The 22,655-nt window shown below is 38.9% G+C and overlaps 1 long non-coding RNA gene across 1 annotated transcript in view; it reads left to right on the top strand.

Moving 5' to 3' along the window:
* Positions 1-1,189: 1,189 nt before the first annotated feature.
* The window catches only part of LOC144297588 (uncharacterized), a 43,086-nt gene continuing 21,620 nt past the window's right edge, over positions 1,190-22,655 (top strand). Inside the window, exon 1 of the long non-coding RNA XR_013364553.1 lies at positions 1,190-4,430. This is a non-coding gene — a long non-coding RNA (uncharacterized LOC144297588). The remainder of the gene's footprint in view (positions 4,431-22,655) is intronic.

Here is a 22,655-nt window from a genome sequence, read left to right as displayed (position 1 = left end):
ACAATTTTTTTTATTATATAAAGGCTTTGCCATGTACCAGACATGGATTTTTGGCATGAGATAAGAAACTATATCCTTAAAATAGATGAGGTCTCCATTTTTAAAAAATCTCTTATTCTAGCTTCTAATAGGAATCATCAAAAATTAATCTTTCTAACTAGGGGCAAGTAATAGTTATAAAATCTTGAAATTTTCAGAGTTGCTTTAAGCTGAATATACGCATTAAACTGCTTATTGCTTTTTCCCTGGGACATTTTAAGTATGAATGTAGCATGCATAGCTCTTTTCCAGAATCCTGATTGTATTTTATAGGGAACACTTTAAAGTCCTTGAGCCACCTCGCTCATCTAAAGCAGTGTATAAACTAGATAATATAAGATCAGTCAAAAACATATGTGACTATTAAGTAATAGAGCTAATTCCACCAAGCCACCTGGGTAGGTTAATCTCAGTTTAATTCTATATCATATAACTTAATATTTTAAAAAAAGTTTTAGAAATGAAGATGCTGTGTATACGACAACTAGTCAAAGCCAGAGTACTTGGCAGTGATCTGAGAGGGATTAGAGAGGCATACTTTTGAATAGATATCCTGCTGGATAGGCTGGCTAAAGGAGCAACTGAGTGTGTAGGCTTCTGTATCTGCACTGCTAGGCCTCATGCTCACACCCCAGCTAATTTGAAGGAAGGAGGCTGGCTGTGTGCAGCACAAGGTCAAGAAGATGCCAAAAGTACCATAAAAGAGGTTTTGCTTTGATTCAGCATAGCTCTATGTTAGTCCTTATTCATAGGTCTGGAGTGGCAGTTGTAGGCCATGGACTACTACAAAGGGCTTGTTTGAAAATAAGTTATAAAAATGGAGTCCTGGATCTCCTTTTCTTTATATAATGTTTTCAGGGAATTACCTGAAATGCCCCGAGAAGGTGACAATTTGTAAACCCAACCAACCTGTTTATGGTTTGATGTTGAGGTTTTCTCTGCTCTCTAATGAATTCGGTAGAGATATTATCTTGTGTTTTCCACTTGATTTAGAAGTGATTTAGAGTGGGGGTCACTGGCTGGAAAGGTGCGTAGACAGTGACCTTGAGGGTGGCAGAGGTAGGATGGGGGATGAAGGCAGAATGGGGAAGTGGGAAGCAGAGGATATGAAGGGAAAAAGGGACATGGCATGCTTAGTTAGATACATCTACAAAGCTGTTTGAGTTCCTTAGGTGAAGTCGGCTAAAACAAGTGAATGGATCATGACATGATATCTTGTTGAGCTAGTACCGTAGCTGAGAAAAGTAAGTGAATTAATAGTGTACTCATATAATCAGAGTTAAAAATTTTTATCTTTCTCTTGGATGTGTAGTTTTAATAAGAATTGTACGTCGGAGATGAATTATTCAATGTTTTTCCAGGTTTATGAAGAAATTATGAAATCAAGATAGCAAGTGTTAGCAAATTATAGTTGAAAGCAAGAGGAGAATATTGGAATTCTCAAAATAATCATCGTACCTCAGCAAGGGGATTTTTTTTTAATCCATCTTTCAGGCCACTATTGGTCTAAAAGTACCAATCGCTTCCAGTAGAGGGGAGTAGAGGGTCAACTCATTTGAAAATCCAATTGAAAAACAAAAAAACCTCCAGTGTCTTAGGGCAAACTTTCAGAACAGCCCTCCTTTGTATAGTTACCGTATCTAATTCTTGCTTAATTTCTTGACTGATGCTGCCAGTAGACTTATTGTATAATCTGCTATAATGCTTTAACCCACTGAAACATGGCCATCAAGGATCATTCTAGAACAGTAAAGAGTAGTAAACGTAAGGATGGTGCATCCAGCTTCATGTACACAACTCTGTGAACACTGCTTCAGTCAGCCTTCTTGAGCTTTTCATTATTTCAACACAGTCTACATTCATCTAAGTCATTATGTGCCCCAATTCAAAAACCACATTTAACTCACAACGTAGATATCTGTATAACTATGAGTGACTTCAAAGCCACATAAATAATAGTGTTTTATCCATTGCAAGTTTCTACCATGGAATATTGCCAACAGCAGATATTAATTTATTTACCTAAAAAATATGCTCTGCCAAAAATGAGGCAGAAAATGATATCGTCGTAGAATAATACCTAGCCTGTCAGAAAAACTGTCCTATTTATAATACTTACTTCTCTGATGTTTGTGATAGCTTTGACTTCTTAATGCATTTCTAACACAGAACGATGTTGGTGAAGTGTAATTTTGAATGTAATAGTCAATAGGAAATCAGCTATTTGAAATAACTCGTGTATGCCCGTCTATATGGTGTCTTGACTCACTGAGGAAAGGATCATAGCTTTGGTATAAATCATGTCCACTCCTGAATTCTGTTGTGCCCGGGCGTGCCTGCCAAACTATGGGATGGCTTACTGAACTAAGTCTGTTGCTATGGGGGTTGAGGAGCCTCCTGGAAAGGTCAGGGAAAGAAGAGTGATCCAGTAAGGAATGGTGTGTGACTCTGAATAAGGACTGACTTTTTGGTTGAAGAAAATAAACTACATGCAGATCCAAATGAGTGGGCTTTTACACAGAAAGCACAAACTTAGAAAGTACAAGGCAAACTCCAGCAAAAGACTCCCAAGTGACTCAGCAAGAGCGATAGTAGCAGCCCAGTCCCGGTGCTCCCAGCTATCCAGGAAAATGGCCTTCAGGTTCTCTAATCAGGGGCTAGTTCCTACTCAACTTGAATAGCCAGGCATTCACAGGCTGGGCCACCCTGCCACAGATAACCTGCCGGCCCTTGAAATATGTAGAAATAAAAGTCATTTTGGTATTGCAAGCAAAACACTCAAATTGAAATTGCTAATTTAAAATCAGGTTGCCCCATCCAGCTGTATCTTTAAGGATTGCTGACTCAACTACTTTGTGGGGCCACCCACTGGGGTGGAGGCCAGCGTTGCCGGTGGTGAAGGAATTCACCCAAAGCAGAACAAAGGAAATAGAAATTTATTGAAAACACTGCAGGGAAACAGCAGGCAGGGCAGCAAAGGAGAGACTGTCTACCAGACGCGGTGGTGGGGTGCTGTAGATGAGGGGGGACGTGAGGAGGTATGGGAACGTATAGAATTTTCCTTCCTTGCTACCTGTGCCCAGTTGTAAGCCGCCCATTGGTCAGCTAGGGCTTTATTGCTATTTTGAGGTGGGTCCCCTGATGAGGCTGATGGTCACCGTGGTGGGTCTCTTTACCTTACTCAGGTTTCCATGGCTCAAGCCTATTGCCTAAATATGGCCTCTACATAATTTAGGTGACAGTTTGGTGACACCGAAAAAAAAAAAAAACTTTGTTAAGAAGTTCCAATGAGACTTTTTTTTCCCCCCAGGGACTCCATCCAGTCCAAAGAGAAAGGCAATTTTCATAACATCTCTGAGTGCATTCTTGGGATCGTCTTTAAGTCCAGAGGAAGGATACCCAGATACTATTGTGGGAGTGTGGAGCAGAGGAAGATTGAAGGAGCTGTTTCTCTAAATTCGGAGACTTTAGTGCACTGTCAGCTTGGCCTGTGTAGTTTTTTTGACAGAATGTGACCCCAAAGGAGACAGAGATGATCGGCCTCCTTTCCAAGAGAACACTTTGAAACATAGGTATCCCCTCTATGAGAGGAGGGGGAGCACCCAGTGAGCCACCAGTTGGCTGAAAGATGCCTTGGGGGTAGAACAAAGAGAGGCAGTAGCAGTCAGGGAGGCTGGATTTGTTACTGAGTGTAGGTGAGCCACCTGCTGGAAATGCCCAGAAATACTGGTAGGGTAGTAGGGACTTCGTTGAGAGACTGGGAGTCCTATCCTACCTTAGCACTTGAGGCTACGCCTTCACCCCAGCCATACTTTTCCTATAAACTGGGAAGATAGGTTTCAGCTGGGTGTTACATGAATATAATTACGGTGTTTAGCCTCAATGAAGGTGAATTAAAAATAGGAGCTCTTTAGCTTCCTCTTGACATCTTTGGCAAAAACCATTTGGATCATACTCATTTGAATTTAGAGGTTGCAATACAGAAGTGTTTCCTCGGGGGATGTTTATTGACTGCCTGTTATATTTTCAGCCCTTGCTGGGTGCCATAGAAGATGCAAGAGAAATATGACCATCCCTGTGTATGGCCAAGTCGGGGAGATAATACAGGCACAGATAACTTAGAAACAAAATAATAGTGGGAATTCGATATTTGGTTGATACTCATAACTAGTACTTGCAATTAGTCCAAACTGGCAGACTTGAGGTGAATAATTTCCCTAGGCTAACTTGAAATGAAAAAAACCAAGAGCAGATATGCAGCTCTCATTCAATCCTTCTTCTATTTTCTCCGCATGGACTTTATGCTTAACTGTCACTTTGCTTAATCACCATACAAGTGAAGACGTGCTGGGGTTACAATATTTATGGCGAATATTGACTCAACTTCACAGGTACGTGGCCGCTTCTTAGACGTTTCCTTATGCTTGTGCCAACTACTTAATTTCACTGTGTTCAAATCCTGATTGGATAAATTAAATTTCTTGACAATTGCCTTTATAATATATTTCATCCTATCTACATAGCCACTGATTGTAAAATGCATCATTATTTTACGTACTTCTAAGGAAAAAAGACCGTCAATTAAACTGTGCCACTATGCTTTCTTATTACTTCGCATTTTAAATTCACATTTATTTAAAGAGCTCTTTAAGCATTATTTATATAGAGAATTTAATCATACATCTCTCTTGTGCTTATATAAAAAAGGAACATATAAGCCAAATAAATTGCTTGAGATATTCTGAAAACTTCACATTCAGAGTCCAACTCTTCTGAATCACTTTTCAACTCAGAATTGTTGACATTTTTCACGTAATGTCTCCTTTGCACATCAAAAGTACTGGGGATGTATCATCAGTTCTTTTAAAATGTTTTATTGAAGAAGCGATGCCTATTACATAAATGTACAGCTGAATGGATTATCTCGGAGCAAACATCCATTAAACCACTAGTCAGTCAAAAAAGAGAACATCGTCAAGCACCCAAGAAGCACCAGGTGCTTCCTCCCAGGCACTGTCCCAGCTCCACCACCACTAATTTCATTAGTTTATCACGATTGATTCGTTTTTCCTATTGGTGGTATTTATATAAATGGAAACATTCAGTATGTGTTCCTCCATTTCTTTTTTTTGTTTAAAGATTTTATTTATTTATTCATGAGAGACCCAGGGAGAGAGGCAGAGACACAGGCAGAGGGAGAAGCAGGCTCCCGATGTGGGACTTGATCCTGAGATCCCAGGATCACGACCTGAGCCAAAGGCAGAAGCTCAACCACTGAGTCACCCAGGGGTCCCTATTCCTCCGTTTCTAACTTTCTTTGTCCAATATTATGCTATGGTTTACATCCTTGTATTATGTAACAGGGTTTGTTCACTTTTATTCCTAAGATTCATTGTATGACTACACCTCATTTTATTTGTTTTATTTATGCATTCTCCAGTTGATGGACAACTGAATCATTTCCATTTTATTTCATTGCAGATAATGCTGCAATGAACAGTCTTGTACACATCTTTTGGTGCGCATGCTCACGTATATTGTGGCATAGATCTAGGAGTGGAAATGCTGTATATTTTAACATATAGTGCCAACAGCTTATGAAATGAATGTATCAGTTTACATGCCCACCAGCAGTTTGTAAGAAGTCAGTGTGTCTTAATAGTCCTTTACAGGCTCCAGAATTTTCTTCCTAGGCTGTTGACACTCATTCTTCAAGTTTTGATACTGGCACTTTCTTGATTTTGCCAGGAAGTATCCAACAATTAGAATTCCTTCTTTCTGTGTATTTCACCAGCTAACAATGCACTGTGGAAATAATCTAGCTGTTATTATTGTTTGACTCTTGGGATTTCAATAGACCTGTGTATTCTCATTAAAAGACCATAAAATCATAAAATATGAGCATACTTGTCTAAATAGTTAATCATGGACCAGGTACAAACGCACACACACACACACACACACATGCACGCACATACTCACTGGAGATGATGTAAAAAGAATATCTTTAAAGCATCAAAAAGAATTAAAAGTGGTGCAATATTGGGCCTTTAGTCATAGGAAGTAAAATCCAAATAGAGGAAAAGCTCTGATGTTTTCTTTTACTTCTCTGAATTTGTTCATAATCCCCTTTAGATATAATTTTTGTACAGCTAGTGTTTTACCAAATGAATCGAGATCCTAGGTCATTTCATTTTTATTTTAGCTGAAATGATAGCATAATGTGGAGAAACCTCTCTAGCATAGCAGCTCTTCCTGAAGCAGTGTGTTCGTGTACAGGTGCTGAAGAATGGGGGCTGTGGGAGCGCCAGAGGGGGAAGGGATTGAAATGACTGAAGTGGTGTGTCTAGGGCTCTGTTTCTCTAAGGTCACCCTTCTGCATAATGAAAAACAATTTGAATAAAGACGGCTCAACAGATGGCAACAGTGCTTATCAAAATGTCTTTATTTGGCACTGATGGAATGAATTTGCTTTTGCCAACTGATTACCAGTGGCCAATGTTTTTATTTCAGACATACTGTATTTGCAGGCACGCTCTCCCCCTCTTCCCTTTCTCATAATTTTTTTTAAAGATTTTTATTTATTTATTTATTCATGAGAGACAGAGAGAGGCAGAGAGAGAAGCACTCCATGAAGTGCTTTTGGCCCTATGGGGTAGATTGTTGGGAAAGGTTCACAGGATATCTGGGATGTTGGAGGAGGAAGATGGCTAAAACTGCAGGATGAGCCATTCACAGGTGGAAAAATCGCCAGCATCCAGAGCAGCCATCTAGAGAGGACATTGATAAGAAAAATGGGCATCAGAGGTTCCAAGTTATCTATGGTTAAAGGTATCTGAGGGAGAAGTGGGGATGCCTAGGGGGTTTAGAAAGATCCTCCCTAAAGGGGCGCAATACTTTTCCTTGCAAATTAGAAGTAGAATGGAGAAAGCAATTTGTTTACAAAATGGGTCTACTTCCCCTTTTAATCACTCTTTTAATTGCTCTTTTAATTACTTGATTTCCTGAAGTGGTCAGTCTATATGAGCAGAAAGAGAATGTCTTTCGTTAGTCATGAGGATGTAAGGTGGTATACTGTTGCATGGGCTCCCCAAAGGGTAAGGACCATATTGGAAGTTTCTTTTTGTTCCTTGTGTTTTCTACAAATCCTGGCTCACAAGAGGTATTCAACAGACAGGTTCAAAATGTGCTATTTTCTTTTTAAAAAGATTTTATGTATTTATTTAAGCCAGAGAGAGACAGAGAGCACATGCATGCTTGTGAGCAAGCAGAGTGGGCGTGGGGAGAGGAGAGAGTGCTCCACTCAGGGCTCCGAGCTGGGCTCATCCCAGGACCCTGGGATCATGACCTGAGCCCAAGGCATATGCTTGACTCATTGAGCCACCCAGGAGCTCCAGAATATGTTGTTTTCCATTGACATTTACAGGCCAGACAAGAAGTATGGTACAGAGGCCCTCTTGCTTGAGATGGTTGGTTAGCTAATTGAAAATTTTTATTAAAGCAAGGAATTGTAACATTTGATGTATATATTCCTTGAATCTTTAATTTAGAACAGACTCGTGATTGATCTTTTAATGCGGTGCCAGGGCCTTTTCCTAGGTATAGGCCCATCGGTCTCTTTGTCACCGTGTGTTGATACCATGTTATAAAGCTGCTATCACAGCTTTATATAAAGTTTAGTAGCTGATATGAAAAGCCCCTCCCACTTTGTTCTTCAAAATTGATATGGCCATTTTTGGCTCTTTGACTTTCTGCTTAAATTTTATTATTTTATTTTATTTCATTTCATTTTAAAGATTTTATTTATTAATTTATTTGACACACACACACAGAGAAATTGAGAGAGAGAGAGAGAGAGAGAGAGAGAGAGCACCAGCAGGGGGAGGGGCAGACAGAGGGAGAGGGAGAAGCAGGGAGCGAGAGGATCCACCGCTCAGTCCCAAGGTCCTGGGATCATGACTGGAGCTGAAGGCAGATGCTTAACCGACTGAGCCACCCGGGCACCCCATCTACCTAAATTTTAAAACCAGCTTTTCAGGACCTCTACTGCCCCCAACAAATTTGGGATTTTTATCAGTATTATGCGTTAACTATATATAACTTTAGGAAAAAAAGCAATATCCTTATGAGTTTAGTCTTCTTATTCATGATACTTTTTTTCTCTCCATTTTTCCTGTCATTATTGACATTTCTCAATAAAAATTTATTTTTTTCTCCCTAAAGGTCTTAACATTTTGGATAGATACATTCCTAGGAAACTTATACTTGCAAATGGCACCTTTTTAAAAATTACCTTTTCTGACTTTTTGTTGCTGGTGTTTATTAAGGCAATTTAAAAAATAAGTTTTTATTGCAGTAGACATGCATAAAATCCCACAACTTATAAGCAGATGCCTCAGTGAATATTCACAAACTGTTTAGCACCTGGGTGAATTACTCTGAACATTACCAAAACCCCCAAAGCCCACTATGTGCTCCCTTATACCTCCTACCACCCTCTTATCCAGTCATAATAACTAACATAACTTCTAAAAGTAGAGAGTAACTTTTGCCTGCTTTTGAACTTCGTATTAAAGGAATCATCCAGCAGGTAGTTATTTGTGCCCCACTCTTTTCAGTCAATGCCATGTTTGCGAGCCTTGTCCCCTCTGTTCTGATCGTTGGATAGCATTCCACAATATGGGTGTGCCACAATTTATTTATGCATTCGATTGTTTATGGACTCCTGGGCTGTTTCCAGTTTGGTATGACTGTGACGATTGAGTCTATGAACCTCTTGCATGTATCTTTTGGTGACATATGTACACAATTCTGCTGAGTGGGTACCTACAAGTGGAACCGCTGAATCAGAGGGTTTGAGTGTGTACAACCATAGTAGATAGTACCAAGTGGTTTCCCAAAGTGGTTTGGAAATTGGTGGTACTAATTCATACTGCCGCAAGCAGTCTATGAAAGCTCTCAGGTTTCCACATCCTCATTAATGCTCGATAGTCACTTAAATTTCTCGGTGGTTATGTTGTGGCTTTAATTTGCATTTTACTGGTAGATAATAAAGTGCCACACCTTTTCATAAATTAACTGGCCTTTTGGATCTCTTCTTTTGTGAAATGTCAGCTTGTGTCTTTTCTATTAAGCCCATTTTTTTTTTTTTTTTAATGGGTTGCAGGATTTTTCTTATTGAGTTGATGGGGATCTTTACATTATGCTGAATGTGACATGGATTTTAGAATAGTTTTGTTTTCATTATCTACACCTAATTATGCTTGTTTTTGTCATTTAGTGTTTTTCTTTAAAGATTTATTTATTTATTTGAGACAGAGCAAGAGAGCGAGTGGGTGGAGGGACAGAGGAAGAGAGGATCTCCAGCAGACTCCCCCGAGCCCATGCTGGGCTCCATCCCATGACCTTGAGACCATCACCTCAGCCAAAATCAAGAGTCAGTGGTTTAACTGACTGAGCCACCCAGGCGCCCCTGTCTAGTGTTTTCGCTCTCTTGTTCATATCTGTAGATTAGTGATCATCATGTTACAATCATGATGTGTATGACCAAGGTTTTTTATATTTTCCCACATGTTTACCAGTTTCTCTGCTTATCTTTCTTTCTTATAAAGCTTCATTCCTCCCTTTTGCGTTCAGTCTCTTTTTTCCTGAATTATCTCCTTTAGAAATGGGGGTCCGTTGGTGGTAAGCTCAGGTTCTTTTATCGAAAAAGCTCTTGTTCTTGATCAATAATTTAGTGGAGCATAAAGATCCATGTTGACAACTTCTTTCAGTGTATGGGTAAAATTACTGCTCCTTATTCTACTTTCTACTCCTGCTTTGAGAAGTTTGTTGTCAGTCTAATTTCTGTTTTTCCACTTTATTCCCCTCTGGTTGGCTTTTTGATCCTTTGTGAATTTTAGGCAATTGCCTAGGTTTGGATTTATTTTATTTTGTATTCATGACGCCTTCTGAATCTGCAGACTTTTGTCTTTATTACTTTCTGAAAACATTTCACAATATTTCTTCTCAAACCTTCCTGCCCTATCTTCCTGGAACTGTTCCTGGACCTATCTTACATCTTCTTATGATCACTTTTATATCACTTAAGTTCTCTTTTCTCTTTTCCAACTTTTTATTTCTCTCTAGTGACTTCTTTCTTAATGTCCTTAGATTTATATTCTAGGTCATGAATCCTCTTGTCAGCCATAGCTAGTCTATTGTTTAATCCAACCTCTGAATATTTTATCCATTCCTACATTGCTCTTTTCTCTAAGTTCTATATCAAATGTCTAATATTATTATGGTATCTTGGACCATGCTTTGATTTTGATTCGTCTCCTATTTCTTTTAAATGTAGATATTTTATAGTCTTTATCTGACAATACCTGAACTTTCCTGAGGTCTGACTCTTCGTGATGACTTTTTATGCTTGAGGTTTTTAAATATTGGCTTGTGAGTTCATTTTTGACAAGGCTGTATCTGTGGGGCTTGTATGGCCAGGATTGTGAATTGCTCCCTTCAGAGAAGTTTTGCATTTGTTTCTGCTCTCAGCCTCTTGCGTTTGATCATCCCAGAGCCACTTTTAACTCCTTATCATTCAGGTTTTCAGATTTCATTTTGTGTTCAGTTTCTGTGTCTTTGTCGAATTTTCTTGTGAATTTAAGTATGTATTTAAAAGAATAGTGTTAATATTTTATCCACTATTTCAAGGATTTCATTGTTTTTCAAATTTATTGTCTCCTAAAGAGAAACTCCAGGATAGCTCTTTTTCTCCTAATTTTATGTTTTATAAATGAGTACATTTAAAACCTGGGAGTAGTTTCAGTAAAACTTTCAACTAGAGTATACTAGTTATTTCTGATCTTAATTACCGACTCTACAAAATCTGTTACTTCATTTTATGCAAGTACTATCTTGGTTTAGTTTCCACCAAAAGTAGACCCTGAGGCAAGCATTTGGGCACCAACAGTTTGAGGGGTGATACCAGGAAGCATAGTGAGGGAGTGAGAGAGGGAAGAGAGAAAAACCTAGAAGGTATATTAATGAGTGAGTCCCCACCATGGACAGCCAGGACTCAAGCTCAATGTGTAGAACATACCTTACAGTTGTCTCATCAAAGGCCAAGGAAGCTGGGGTATTTATCCAGAAACACCCACTCCTGATCAGATGATGACTGCTCCTGGGAACATGAACTCCCTGGCACTTTCAGCCTGTGCTGTGTATGGGCAGAGTCTACTCCCAGGGCCACAGAAAGATGGTCCTGCCCCAGAGAGATCCAGATGTTGGATATAGGATGTCTTTGGCCTGTGCAGGGATTGTTCCACAGAAGCTTCATCTCACTTTGAGGTGGGATGAGTGTAGCATCCACTGCATCTTCTAGATCTGCTTGTGTTCCACATTAAATTCATTTTGATTCTATAAGCTGCAGTTTGTCCCCAAGACTGTACTGATAATCATTATCACCCTCCTCTACCACCATTTTACAGTTATTCACCTTTCGCCAGTTTTGCTGGCCTAGGGAACTTGCCCAATGGAGTGAGTCAGATATTCATCCCTGGGGGGTATGATTCCTTGGGGTTTCTGTACTTTGTTAGGCTATCGTTGCTATAGATATCACCGTGCAAGGAAGCATTGGAATTCATTCATTCCAGTGAATACTCCTAGCTGCCCCCGGACACTCTCTTTTTTTTTTTTTTTTTTTTGGTAGTAGCAGTCTTAGTGTTTCATGATGATTGGAGTCAATTACTCTTTTTAATATATTAACTCCGTATTTTCTACTACTGGTCTACCAGTATGAGGAACCCAAATTAACCAAATGGTAAATGTAATTTTAGGTTTGATGGAAACTTTACAATGTGCTTTGATTGAGGCCTCTCATTCCCACCTTCTTGAGGAACCAGGACCTCTAATTCATGAGGCTGTTGTGTTTCAGGGACCAGAAACACATTATTTCCCAAGTAGGTCCCTGGAGTAGATGGTTAAGGAAACAATTTTTTTTCCTTCATTTCCACACCTAACTTCTAGCTGCTCAGGACAGTACAACATAATGGCCTTTGGCTCAACATAGATATTACATTCATCAAACATGAATACCAGCCAATCCAGAAAGGTGTTACCTTCAAGCCAGAGGTCATGTCAATGATCCATCAGGCCAGCAGTTTCCAGGTAAAGTGCTATATTATAGAATCAGTGGGTACATGCCCATTGTGTCTTCTTCACCATAAAATGGGTTCTTTGATGCAAGGAGATGTTATATTGGCTTCTTAGTTGGTACCTCGACATTTCTTTTGAGCCCTTAGATAATGGTACTGGCAGAGGTACTGTGTCCTGGGAAGGCAAACCTATTCCTAGAATAAATAATCAATCCCCAAAACAAAGAATTTCTGTCCCTTTCAGTTTGGAAGGATTTGATGTAATCAACTTGCCTTGGCTTGTTGGTCCTCTTCATGGGGGTCCCTCATCAGTTTCTGGTGCTGACAAGATGATCAGTTTTGGTGAGAGGAAGTCTGTGCATTTGGTCCTATATATTGTCACTATCCCTGCCACCAGAGCTGCTCTGTTCATGACCTTATTCATTGTGCAAGCACTGGGGTGGCCAAGGAAGACGCTGGCTGATAGTGAGTTTTCCTGTCCATCAGATTGTTCTGTACCTTCTCTGAGGCAGATGGGCACTAGACATGGGGCAGTAGACACTGACATGAGAAAGAAAAATCTGCACACTTTGTGACTGCTCCTAATGGTCTATCCACATGCTTCTTCCCCAGACTTTCTGGTCTGCAGTTTTCTAATCTTGTTTTTTCCAGATCCCTGACCAATCAACCAAGTCATTTGTAACTGCCCATGAATTTTTCCTTCCCTCAGGCCATTTCTCCTTTCACCCAAGGTTGATGACCAAATGTACCATTAAAAGCTCTGCATGCTGGGAAGATTTCATTTCACCCCTCTCTGTCAAGGCTACCCTGGCATGAGACTTTAATGCAGCATCAATCTCTTTTCTGCTTATAGCATCATGCATATTGAGCTGACCTGCCTATGAACTATGCCGGAGTATTTTCCTCTTCCTCTTATCTGGTCATCAGGAAACTCTAACAATGCTATAGGTATGAACTGAGAGAGAAGCATTGATGTGACTGGGTAGGTAACATGTAAGTCAAGGCCATTGACAACTGTATATGTTTCACATTTCTGCTCTGTGGACCTGATTCCAAATATATCTCTCTCATCTGACAATTGATTTCTTCTGTGCATATCTAAATGTATGACTTTATGAATCTGATAATATCGAGGTCTTGATTGGAAAGCTCTGGTTTAGAGTCATTTGATGCCTTATGGCCAGATACTCATTCTACCCAATAGCATGCCTAAAGCTGCTTTTTAAATAGAGAGCATTTATCTGCTGCAGACAGTATGGACTTGCTCCAGAACTCTGAGAAGGTCTGTGCTGAGATGTTCCCACCGGGGTTTGGCAGAGGCTCCACACGGCATCCTTATCTTACTTCTGTCTCATGAGATCTGCTGGGTTATGTGGCCTGAGTGGCAAGAGAGTTTCTATTCCAGCCTGAATGTTTTGCGGGGCCCTTTATTGCTCTGGGCACCACTCAAAACTGGCATCCTCTCAAAAGGGTTGGAGCTGTATTTCCAGATATGACTGATGCTGTCTCCAAAATCCAAACAGGCCTATGAAGGGCCATGCCTCTTTTATAGTGTAGGAAGTACAAGGTGCAATAACTCATCTTTTACCTTAGAAGATGTTCCCAAACATGCCCTCAGATTATGAAACCCCTTTTACTGATACGAAAGGCCCCTCAGTGTTTGGGGATTATTGACCTTCTCCAACCCTTTAACATGAACCTATCTTTGCCAGGAGTAACAAAGAGAATTTACCATTTCCTGCCCACCATGTCTATTAACAGAATGTCATCAATATAGGGAACCAGCATGATATCAGTTTTGATTATGTATTCAGGGACCAGGTATTCAGAGACCAGGAACAAGAGGAGTGTGTGGGTTCACCAGATCCACTGTCAGGTACTTAGGCCTTTGTTACCTGGCTTCCATATGCCTCAGTCTAATAGGGAGACATAATGGCATTTTGCCCTCTCATGTCAGATCAGTTTTTATAAATAATAGCCCTTGAAAGATCTGGGTGCTACTACCTTCCAAATGTCTCTTTGGGCATATTGGGGTATAATTATTGTATATACTTAAATGGTGGCATTGCAGAGTCATTCCTTAGAGGGACAAAGGGATCTGGACCTGAGCACTGACTCAGGTCTGCAAACTAGGTGAGAGTTCATGATTTTCCATTACTGCAGGTTGCATAAGCTTTCTGATCACCTGCTTTTGATCTCTTTTGGTTACATAAGTCAAGCAATACTCTCAGTGGCTACCCATCTGTCTCCTTTCATGCTTTCTAAAGCCATTACCATAGATCTCTGCACATCAAGGCCTCAGCTGACATTCCGATGTTGCTTTCCATTATAAAGATTATGTACACCTTGCCCCTGATGGTTATATTCTTCCTCTAGATCTCCAATATTCCAGAACCTTCTCATCCTGCTGCCACTGGGGATGGCAATAATAACAGCCTTGGCCTACAGAAGTTCTGGGCCTCTCAACAATGGTGATGGTCTTCCCTGGTACAGTATATCTTGTTTTGGGTGCTCTTAGGAAGTATTATAAGCTAGTGAATTCTCTGGTCTTCTAACATAAGTCCATTCTTACATGTCCACTCTTGGATTCTTCTGGCAGCTTTCTCAAGCTCTGCCAAGAAAGTTCTGGCACCTGTATCTCATTTTACTGGTAAGGAATGTGAGCAGTGTAATTGGGCCTGACACTAGGTGTCCTTGCCAAGATTTAGATCCTGAGTCATGGGAGAATGCCCCTTTATCAGTCAGTTCTCCTCTGTCCCACATGTACTCCAGTCTCCCAGTCCAACACCCTCAAGGTCTATTCCCATGTATGTTATCCTGGCTCATTTCATCCATGTCAGCCAGGTCCCTTTCCTCCCACGGCAGGGACTATACATTCTCATTCAGATCATGATGAGGCTTGCCACTAACTATTGGTCTAGAATAATTGAGGAAAGGTGGGGTTTGAATTTTAAAGACAAGTATTATCTTGCAAGGAGTCTACGTTACTGCTTTCTCCTGAATTCTGAGAATCATCCTAATATTGAGTCTTCTGTCTCTCCTAGTGTCTTTGACAGGGAGGTAAATCTTATATCCCAAGACAGTCCTTTTAAGTTGAATCAGTTTATGTTCTGATCCCCTAGATCAGTACCATAAAAAATGAATCCGGTGGGTACTCCCCTGGCTCCTGCTGATACATACTAGCTAATTCTTAGCTTTTGGGTGGGTAAACTGTTTTCTTCTTTATCAAGCCCATCATGTCTCCAGGTGGGTTGTGTTGGAATTTAACCCTGTTTATTGGCCTAGAAGCCAGAAAAGGAAGTAGAGGTAGCTCCTGTTGGGGGGGATCTGTTCCCTTGTATGGGAGAGAATCCTACAGTATCTTCTTGCTTGGAAATGCTTCCAGCTTTTAACAAGGAAGGACAGGACACCTCTGCAGACTCTGAGGGTTTAGGAGACTTTAAAGAGCCAGTGTAGGTCTTTTCTTTATCTGCAGGGATATTCAATCAAATATCTTATTATATGTTTAGGGTTCCAGGTTTTCTCAACCAGGGCCATAACATTAGTATAACAGACATGTCTTGGCTGAACAATCTTTGAAGCTCTGCAACATTAACTCCTAGATCCAGAGTTTGAGCCTAGGCTGTGTTTGCTTTCCTACCACACACACACACACACACACACACACACACACACACACACACGATTACCCTTTTGCTCCTATAAGGGATCAATGGATCCTGGTGTAACCAGCCAATCTCATTGTCTTATACATTTTATTTTCTACATACTTTTCAAATGATGAAAATGTATAATTATTGAACTAGTGAAAGCTTTCTCCCCAAGTCACCCTCAATGAAACTTTTAGCAGCTGATCCATCACCTTGTGCCAGCATCTACACGAGACTCACAACCGTGTTGTGATTGTTAATTCTGTGAGTCAACCTGACTGGGCTAAAGGATACCTAGATAGTTGGTAAAACACTGTTTTGGGGAATGTCTGTGAGGGTTTCTGGAAGAGATTGGTATTTGAATGTGTAGATTAAGTAAAGATCTGCCATCACTAATGTGGAGGTGGGTGGACATCATCCAATCTACTGAGCTGGAATAGAACAAAAACGTGGAGAAAGGATTAATTCTTTCTCTCTCTTCTTGAGTTAGGACATCTATCTTCTCTTGCCTTTGGACATGTAAAACTCCTGGTTTTCTGGTCTACAGATTCTGGAGCTTATACTGGGTCCCCTAGCCCCTCTCCTAGGCCTTCAGTATTGGACAGAGAGTTATACCATCTGCTCTCCAGGTCCTCAGGCCCTCTAACTGGGACAAATTATAGTACTGGCTTTTCTGGCTCTCCTGCTTGCAGAGGGCAGATCATGGGACTTCTTGGCTCCATAACTGTGTGAGCCAATTTCTGCAATAAATCTCCTCTTATATATTTCCTATTGGTTCTCTTTCTCTGTAGAACTCAATACATAATGTGAATGGGATATTGTTCACCAGTGGGTAGTCACATGATGCAGTTCTTAAACCCGATCTTAGCCCCTGCTGCCACAGACCACTTTTGACCCTGAGACAAGGATTTGGTTGCTGGAGTTTATTTGAAGAATGGTTCCAAGCTTGACAAGGGAGAGAGGGACAGGAGGAAAATCAGTAAAAGGTGCATTAATGAGGAGCTTATCACTGGGTGACTGAGGCTGATCCCGCTGAGGACTCTGAGAGACTCTGTTGAAGGCACCTTGTAATTGTCCCACTGCAAGCAAGGGAGCTGGCATATTTATCCACCAACTTCCATCCCCCATTAGCGCGGGCTTGCTCCTAGGGGTGTTGACTTCCCTGCTTTTCTGGCTTGCCCTGCATGCAAGCAGAGAAGACTTTCACCCAGTGAGACACAGAGTCTTCAGGAGGAAGTCACCAGTGTGTAGAGAAATTGTTCCCCAAAGATACTTGTGACCTCCAGGACAAGGATACTGGGTGGGACACTGACAGTGTCTGCCACAGGTACAAGATTTCTGTTTGTCTTATTTAAAAGCACTTAGCCTTGTTGTTCTCTGAGTAGTTTTCATTCTTTCAGCCATCCAATAAATATTTATATTGAGCTTGTGCTATTAGACTGAGAAGTTAGCTCAATGTTTTGACCTTCTTTTGGCTTCTTTAAAGTTTTTTTTTATAAGGCAGGATGATTCTTTTTCTGGTTCTTCTTAGTCCTACGACTTTTCTTTCCAATCAGTATGTAGTAACAAATGAACTTGAAATCTGGTTACTTTGTGTTCTTGTAATATTTTGTTTCCTACTCAGTTTCATCTCTGTTCTGCATTAATTATAAAACAATGAAAACTGGATCAATATGTTTAGTCTCCAGGCAACAAAGAAAACATTAATCAATGTAGTCTTAGGCAGAACTTTTTGTAAATCGGATTCTTAAAACTACTGGACTTTAAAAAAATTGATCAGTATAACCAGTTTTTAAATGTTTGTTTTGCTTAGTATTGTCTTCTACTGTAGATAAGAGGTCTTAGGAATATAAAGCACTTAATAAAGAAGTTGAATCAATCAATGTTAAAAAGTTAATGAGGAGAACTAAACATTTTCATCTTCCTTGTCTCTTCAAAAAAAAAAAAAAAAGAAAAGAAAACTGTGAACGTTGTGAATCCTTAGGTAGGTTAAGGATTCATTGCACATTAAAAGATGCTAAGGGGTTATGAAAAAAAAGTGCAGAGTGGATCCTGAAGTAGATCCTGGACCAAGAAAAAATGCTATAGAGGAAATTATTAGGACAATTGGAGAAATATGAGTTAGGACTAAAACTTAGAAAACAGCATTGTATTGTGTTAAATATTCTCATGATTTTAGAAAATATACTCTGAAGTATTTAGGGGCAAAGAGGAGAGAGTGATGAAACAAGTGAGACAAATAGTCACACTTAAATTTGGTGATGGGTATCAAAGAATTCTTTGTCATAGTTCTGTGAGATTTTCTGTAAGTTCTGTTATTTCAAAATTAAAAAGTAAAAACAACAAAAACATGACAAAATTATAAGGATAGTACCAGGAGGGAATCCCTTGGTGAAACTTAGAACTCAGCTGTTAAGTAAAACTCATGCTTCATTCATCTATTCTTATTGTGGATAAATATGTTACATTATCCTGGATGTAATGTAGCATGAAAATTAATTTAGCTCGTTTACGGTTAATGGTGATTGTAGGTTATAGAAGTTCGAATTTAATTAGAGTAACATGTGGAAGAGCCTACCACATATTAGGCTTGTAGTAAATCCTAGCAGCCTTTCCTTTCTTTTGCAGAAGTTCTCAACTGGATTAGGACACATAAATACGTTAACAGTAGTGTGATGTCTGCAAGTGATGAAGAATTATGCATAGTGTTCAGACGTGACTCAGAAGCAATTACACCAGTATCTATGCTCATGAAAGTGTCTCATATATGAAGAGTTGAGGACAGAAAAATCTTGAGGATGGCTTTTTCACAATATTGATAAGCCTTCCATCATATTTCTTTTTCTGGAATAATTTCATATCTATCACCTTAGAGCTAGGAGTGGAGGAAACAAAATTGTTTCTAGTGACTCTAAGTGGTTTTCTTTTATATTCTGTTATTTCCTTTATTGTATTTACATATTTTAAGGCTTTTCTGAAATATAGGGTAAAAGTGAAAGAAAGCAGAATCTATGTTTTCTCTCAAGGTGGAAAATAGGTTGTCTGAATAAAGTGGTCATTGTTTTCTAAGTAGAGGAGCAGGGGAGATTCCCTGACAACCCATTGATTAACACACAGCCTAGGAGATGTAGCCAAACTTTAAAATGTTGGGAACTTGAGGGCATTTCAAAGGTATGGGGAGACAATGGGAAGAATATTTGAAATAAGGATTTGCCTAGCGAATTTGTGCTCTGTTTACTTTATTTAAAAAATATGTCCCAAACAGAATTCATGTTCCTTCAGCATATTCCCATCATTATTTCTCTGTTTACTAACATGGTAAAAGGCAGTGGTGACACATTTACTTTTCAGTTGTGAAGAAACAATTTTATGTATTTGTTTAAAACTTTCTGAAAGTCTACATAAATATTTCTTAAATGTTACAATGATATGTTTTAACCCAGAAAATTCTACCTCCAGCATGTGTCACTGACACATTTGAATCACATTCTATAGGTTTTATGCATTTAACAAATAAATCATTTGGTGCAATTTAGAAATAAAAATAACTCCAGATCTTTTAAGGACAATATTTATGAAAAGGAAAATGTGTTCTTATTGGAAATGGGCAGTTGCTTGCTGTGTTGGTGGCATATGTAGAAGTGAGCTCTAATTCTACAAGTCTGTGTGTAGAGTCACACAAAGGGGAATCCATTAATATTTAATGGATTTAGTGGTCTAACCAGCATGATCACAAGTTCAAAAATATTCCCCAGAAGATTCTGATTATGAGTTTAGTTTGAATAACATGAGTATATAGTATAGGTCTTCATACCTTTCAAGATATTTTTTGGTTGCCATATTTATATAAGATACTATGTTAGACCTGATATCTGGGGACAATTTTATTAACTATGGACTTCAACAAACATTTATACTGCTAGGAAGTTTATTTTTTTTCTTTTTTAAAAAGATTTTATTTATTCATAAGAGAGAGAGAGGCAGAGACACAGGCAGAGGGAGAAGCAGGCTCCATGCAGGGAGCCCGATATGGGACTCGATCCCAGGTCTCCAGGATCACACCCTGGGCTGAAGGCGGCGCTAAACCGCTGAGCCACCTGGGCTGCCCGATATGGAGTTTAACATAAGACATTACTGTAATATTAAAAAAAAAAAAAAAAAAGATATTGTAATATCCAATAGAATGGTGTTCACTGAAGGGAAATAAGCCTGAATAAATTCAAATAAAATAAAATTATACAAAGCATGTTCTCTGACCATAGTGTAATGAAATTAGAAATTAATAACAAAAATAAATTTAGGAAATTCACAAATAATGTGTAAGTTAGATAACACACCACTAAACAGCTAATGAGTCAGAGAAGATATTACAAGAAAAATTAGAACATGGAATGCCTGGGTAGCTCAGCTGTCGAGGGTCTGCCTTTTGCTCAGGGCATGATCTCTGGGTCTCGGGAATTAGTCCCGCATCAGTCTCTCTGCAGGAAGCCTGTATCTCCCTCTGCCTATGTCTTTGCCTCTCTCTCTGTGTCTCTCATGAATAAATAAATAAATCTTTAAAAAAAGAAAAATTAGAACATACTTTGAGATGAGTGAAAATTAAAACAGTGTACTAAAACTTATGAGGTATAGCTAAAACAGTGAGAAGAGGGAAAAGTCTAACTGTAGATGCCATATTATAAAAGAAAAAAAAAACTAATACCTTAACCTGAGACTGTAAGAAACTAAAAAGAGAAAACTAAACCCACAACCCACAGAAGGAAAGAAATAAAGTTTAGAGCAGAAATAAATGAAATAGAAAAACAATAGAGAAAGGCAACAAATTGAACAAACCCAAAAGTTGCTTTTTTGAAAAGATGAACCAAATGGACAAACCTTTGGCTAAACTTACCAAGATAAAAAGAGATAAGACTCTTTTAAACCAGTATCAAAACAGGAACGTACAAACCTTATGGAGATAAAAATGATTATAAGGGAGTAAATATATGCCTATACATTAGTTAACAGATGAAACTGACAAATTCTAAAACATAAACTGATTCAAGTGAAATAGAAAATCTGAATAGATCTTTATTAATTAAAGAGAGTGAATTAGTAAGTAAAAGCCTTCCCACAAAGAAACACTTAAGCCCAGTAAATTCTACCAAATGTCTATAGAAAATTAATAGCAAACTTCCACAAATTTTTCAAAAACTAGACAAGGAGGGAAAACTCGACTCATTCTATGAGGCCAGTATTATTCTCATGCCAAAACTTGACAAAGATATCCCAAGAAAAGAAAACAATAGACCAATATTTCTTTTGAATGTCAGCACTAAAATTCTCAGCAAAACACTAGCAAATCAAATGTATAAAATGGATTATACACTACGGCCCAGTGAAATTGATCCCAGCAATGGAGGAATGGTGCAACATATGAAAATTGATCAATGTAATACACCATATTATAGAAAACAGGAAAGACAACACATGATCATCTTAAAAAGTGCAGAAAAAGCATTCAACAAAATCTAATACAAGAGTCATGATAAAAACAGTCAACAAACCAGAAATAGAAAGGAACTTTCTTTTTTGTTGTTTCTTTTTTTAAAGTTTACATTTAAATTCCAGTTAGTTAACACACAGTGTAATATTAGTTTCAGTCACGTAATATAGTTATTCAACACTTCCATGCAACACTCGGTGGTCATTGTAAGTGCACTCCTTAATCTCTATAACTTATTTAACTCATCCCCCTACCCATTTCCATTTTGGTAACCATCAGTTTGTTCTCTGTAGTTAAAGAGTCTGTTTCTTGGTTTGCCTCCCTCTCTTTTTTTTCCCCTTTGCTCTTTTTTTTTGTTTGTTTCTTAAATTCCACATTTGAGTGAGATCATACAGTATTTGTCTTTCTCTGGCTAACTCATTTTACTTAGCATAATACCCTCTAGATCCATCCATGTTGTTGCAAATGGCAAGATTTCATTCTTTTTAATGGCTGATTAATATTCTATTATATATATGTATATATATTATATATATATAATACCACATGTTCTGTCAGTTCATGGACACTTGGTCCATTTCCATAACTTGTCAATTGTAGATAATGCTGCCATAAACATTGGAATGTATATATCCCTTTGAATTAGTATTTTGTATTCTATATACTGTTGAGTAAATACCTAATAGTACAATTGCTGGATCGTAGGTTAGTTCTATTTTCACTTTTTAATGAAACTCCATATTGTTTTCCACAGTGGCTGCTGCAGTTTACATTCCCACCAACAGTGCAAGAGTTCCATTTTTTCCACATCTTCACCAGCACCTGTTGCTTCTTGTGTTGTTGATTTTAGCCATTCTGAGAGGTGTGAGGTGATATCTCATTGTAGTTCTGATTTGCACTTCCCTGATGATCAGTAATGTTGAGCCTCTTTTCATTGGTCTGTTGGCCACCTGGATGTCATCAGAAAGGAACTTCTTCCTTTCTTCTTTTTTAAAAAGATTTTATTTATTTATTCATGAGAGACACACAGAGAGAGGCAGAGAAATAGGAAGAGGGAGAAGCAGGCTCCACATTCCTGGAACCCTGGATCACACCCTGAGCCAAAGGCAGACACTCAACCACTGAGTCACCCAGGAGAGAAAAGAACTTTCTTAACATGATAAAGGGTATGTTCAAAATCCCCACAGCTAACATACTTAAGGAAAGACTAAAAGCCTTTCCCATAAGATCAGGAACAAGAGAAGATGTCTGGTCTCACTCCTATTCAGCATTGTGCTAAATGTTCTAGTGAGGGAAATTATTCAAGAAAAAGAAATAAAGGCATCCAGGTAGAAAGGAAGAAATAAA

The sequence above is a fragment of the Canis aureus genome, chromosome 25 (genome assembly GCF_053574225.1).
Source record: "Canis aureus isolate CA01 chromosome 25, VMU_Caureus_v.1.0, whole genome shotgun sequence".
In the NCBI taxonomy this organism is placed as follows: Eukaryota; Metazoa; Chordata; class Mammalia; order Carnivora; family Canidae; genus Canis; species Canis aureus.
Note: the sequence above shows the minus strand (reverse complement) of the source record. Positions and strands in the feature narration are given on the sequence as shown.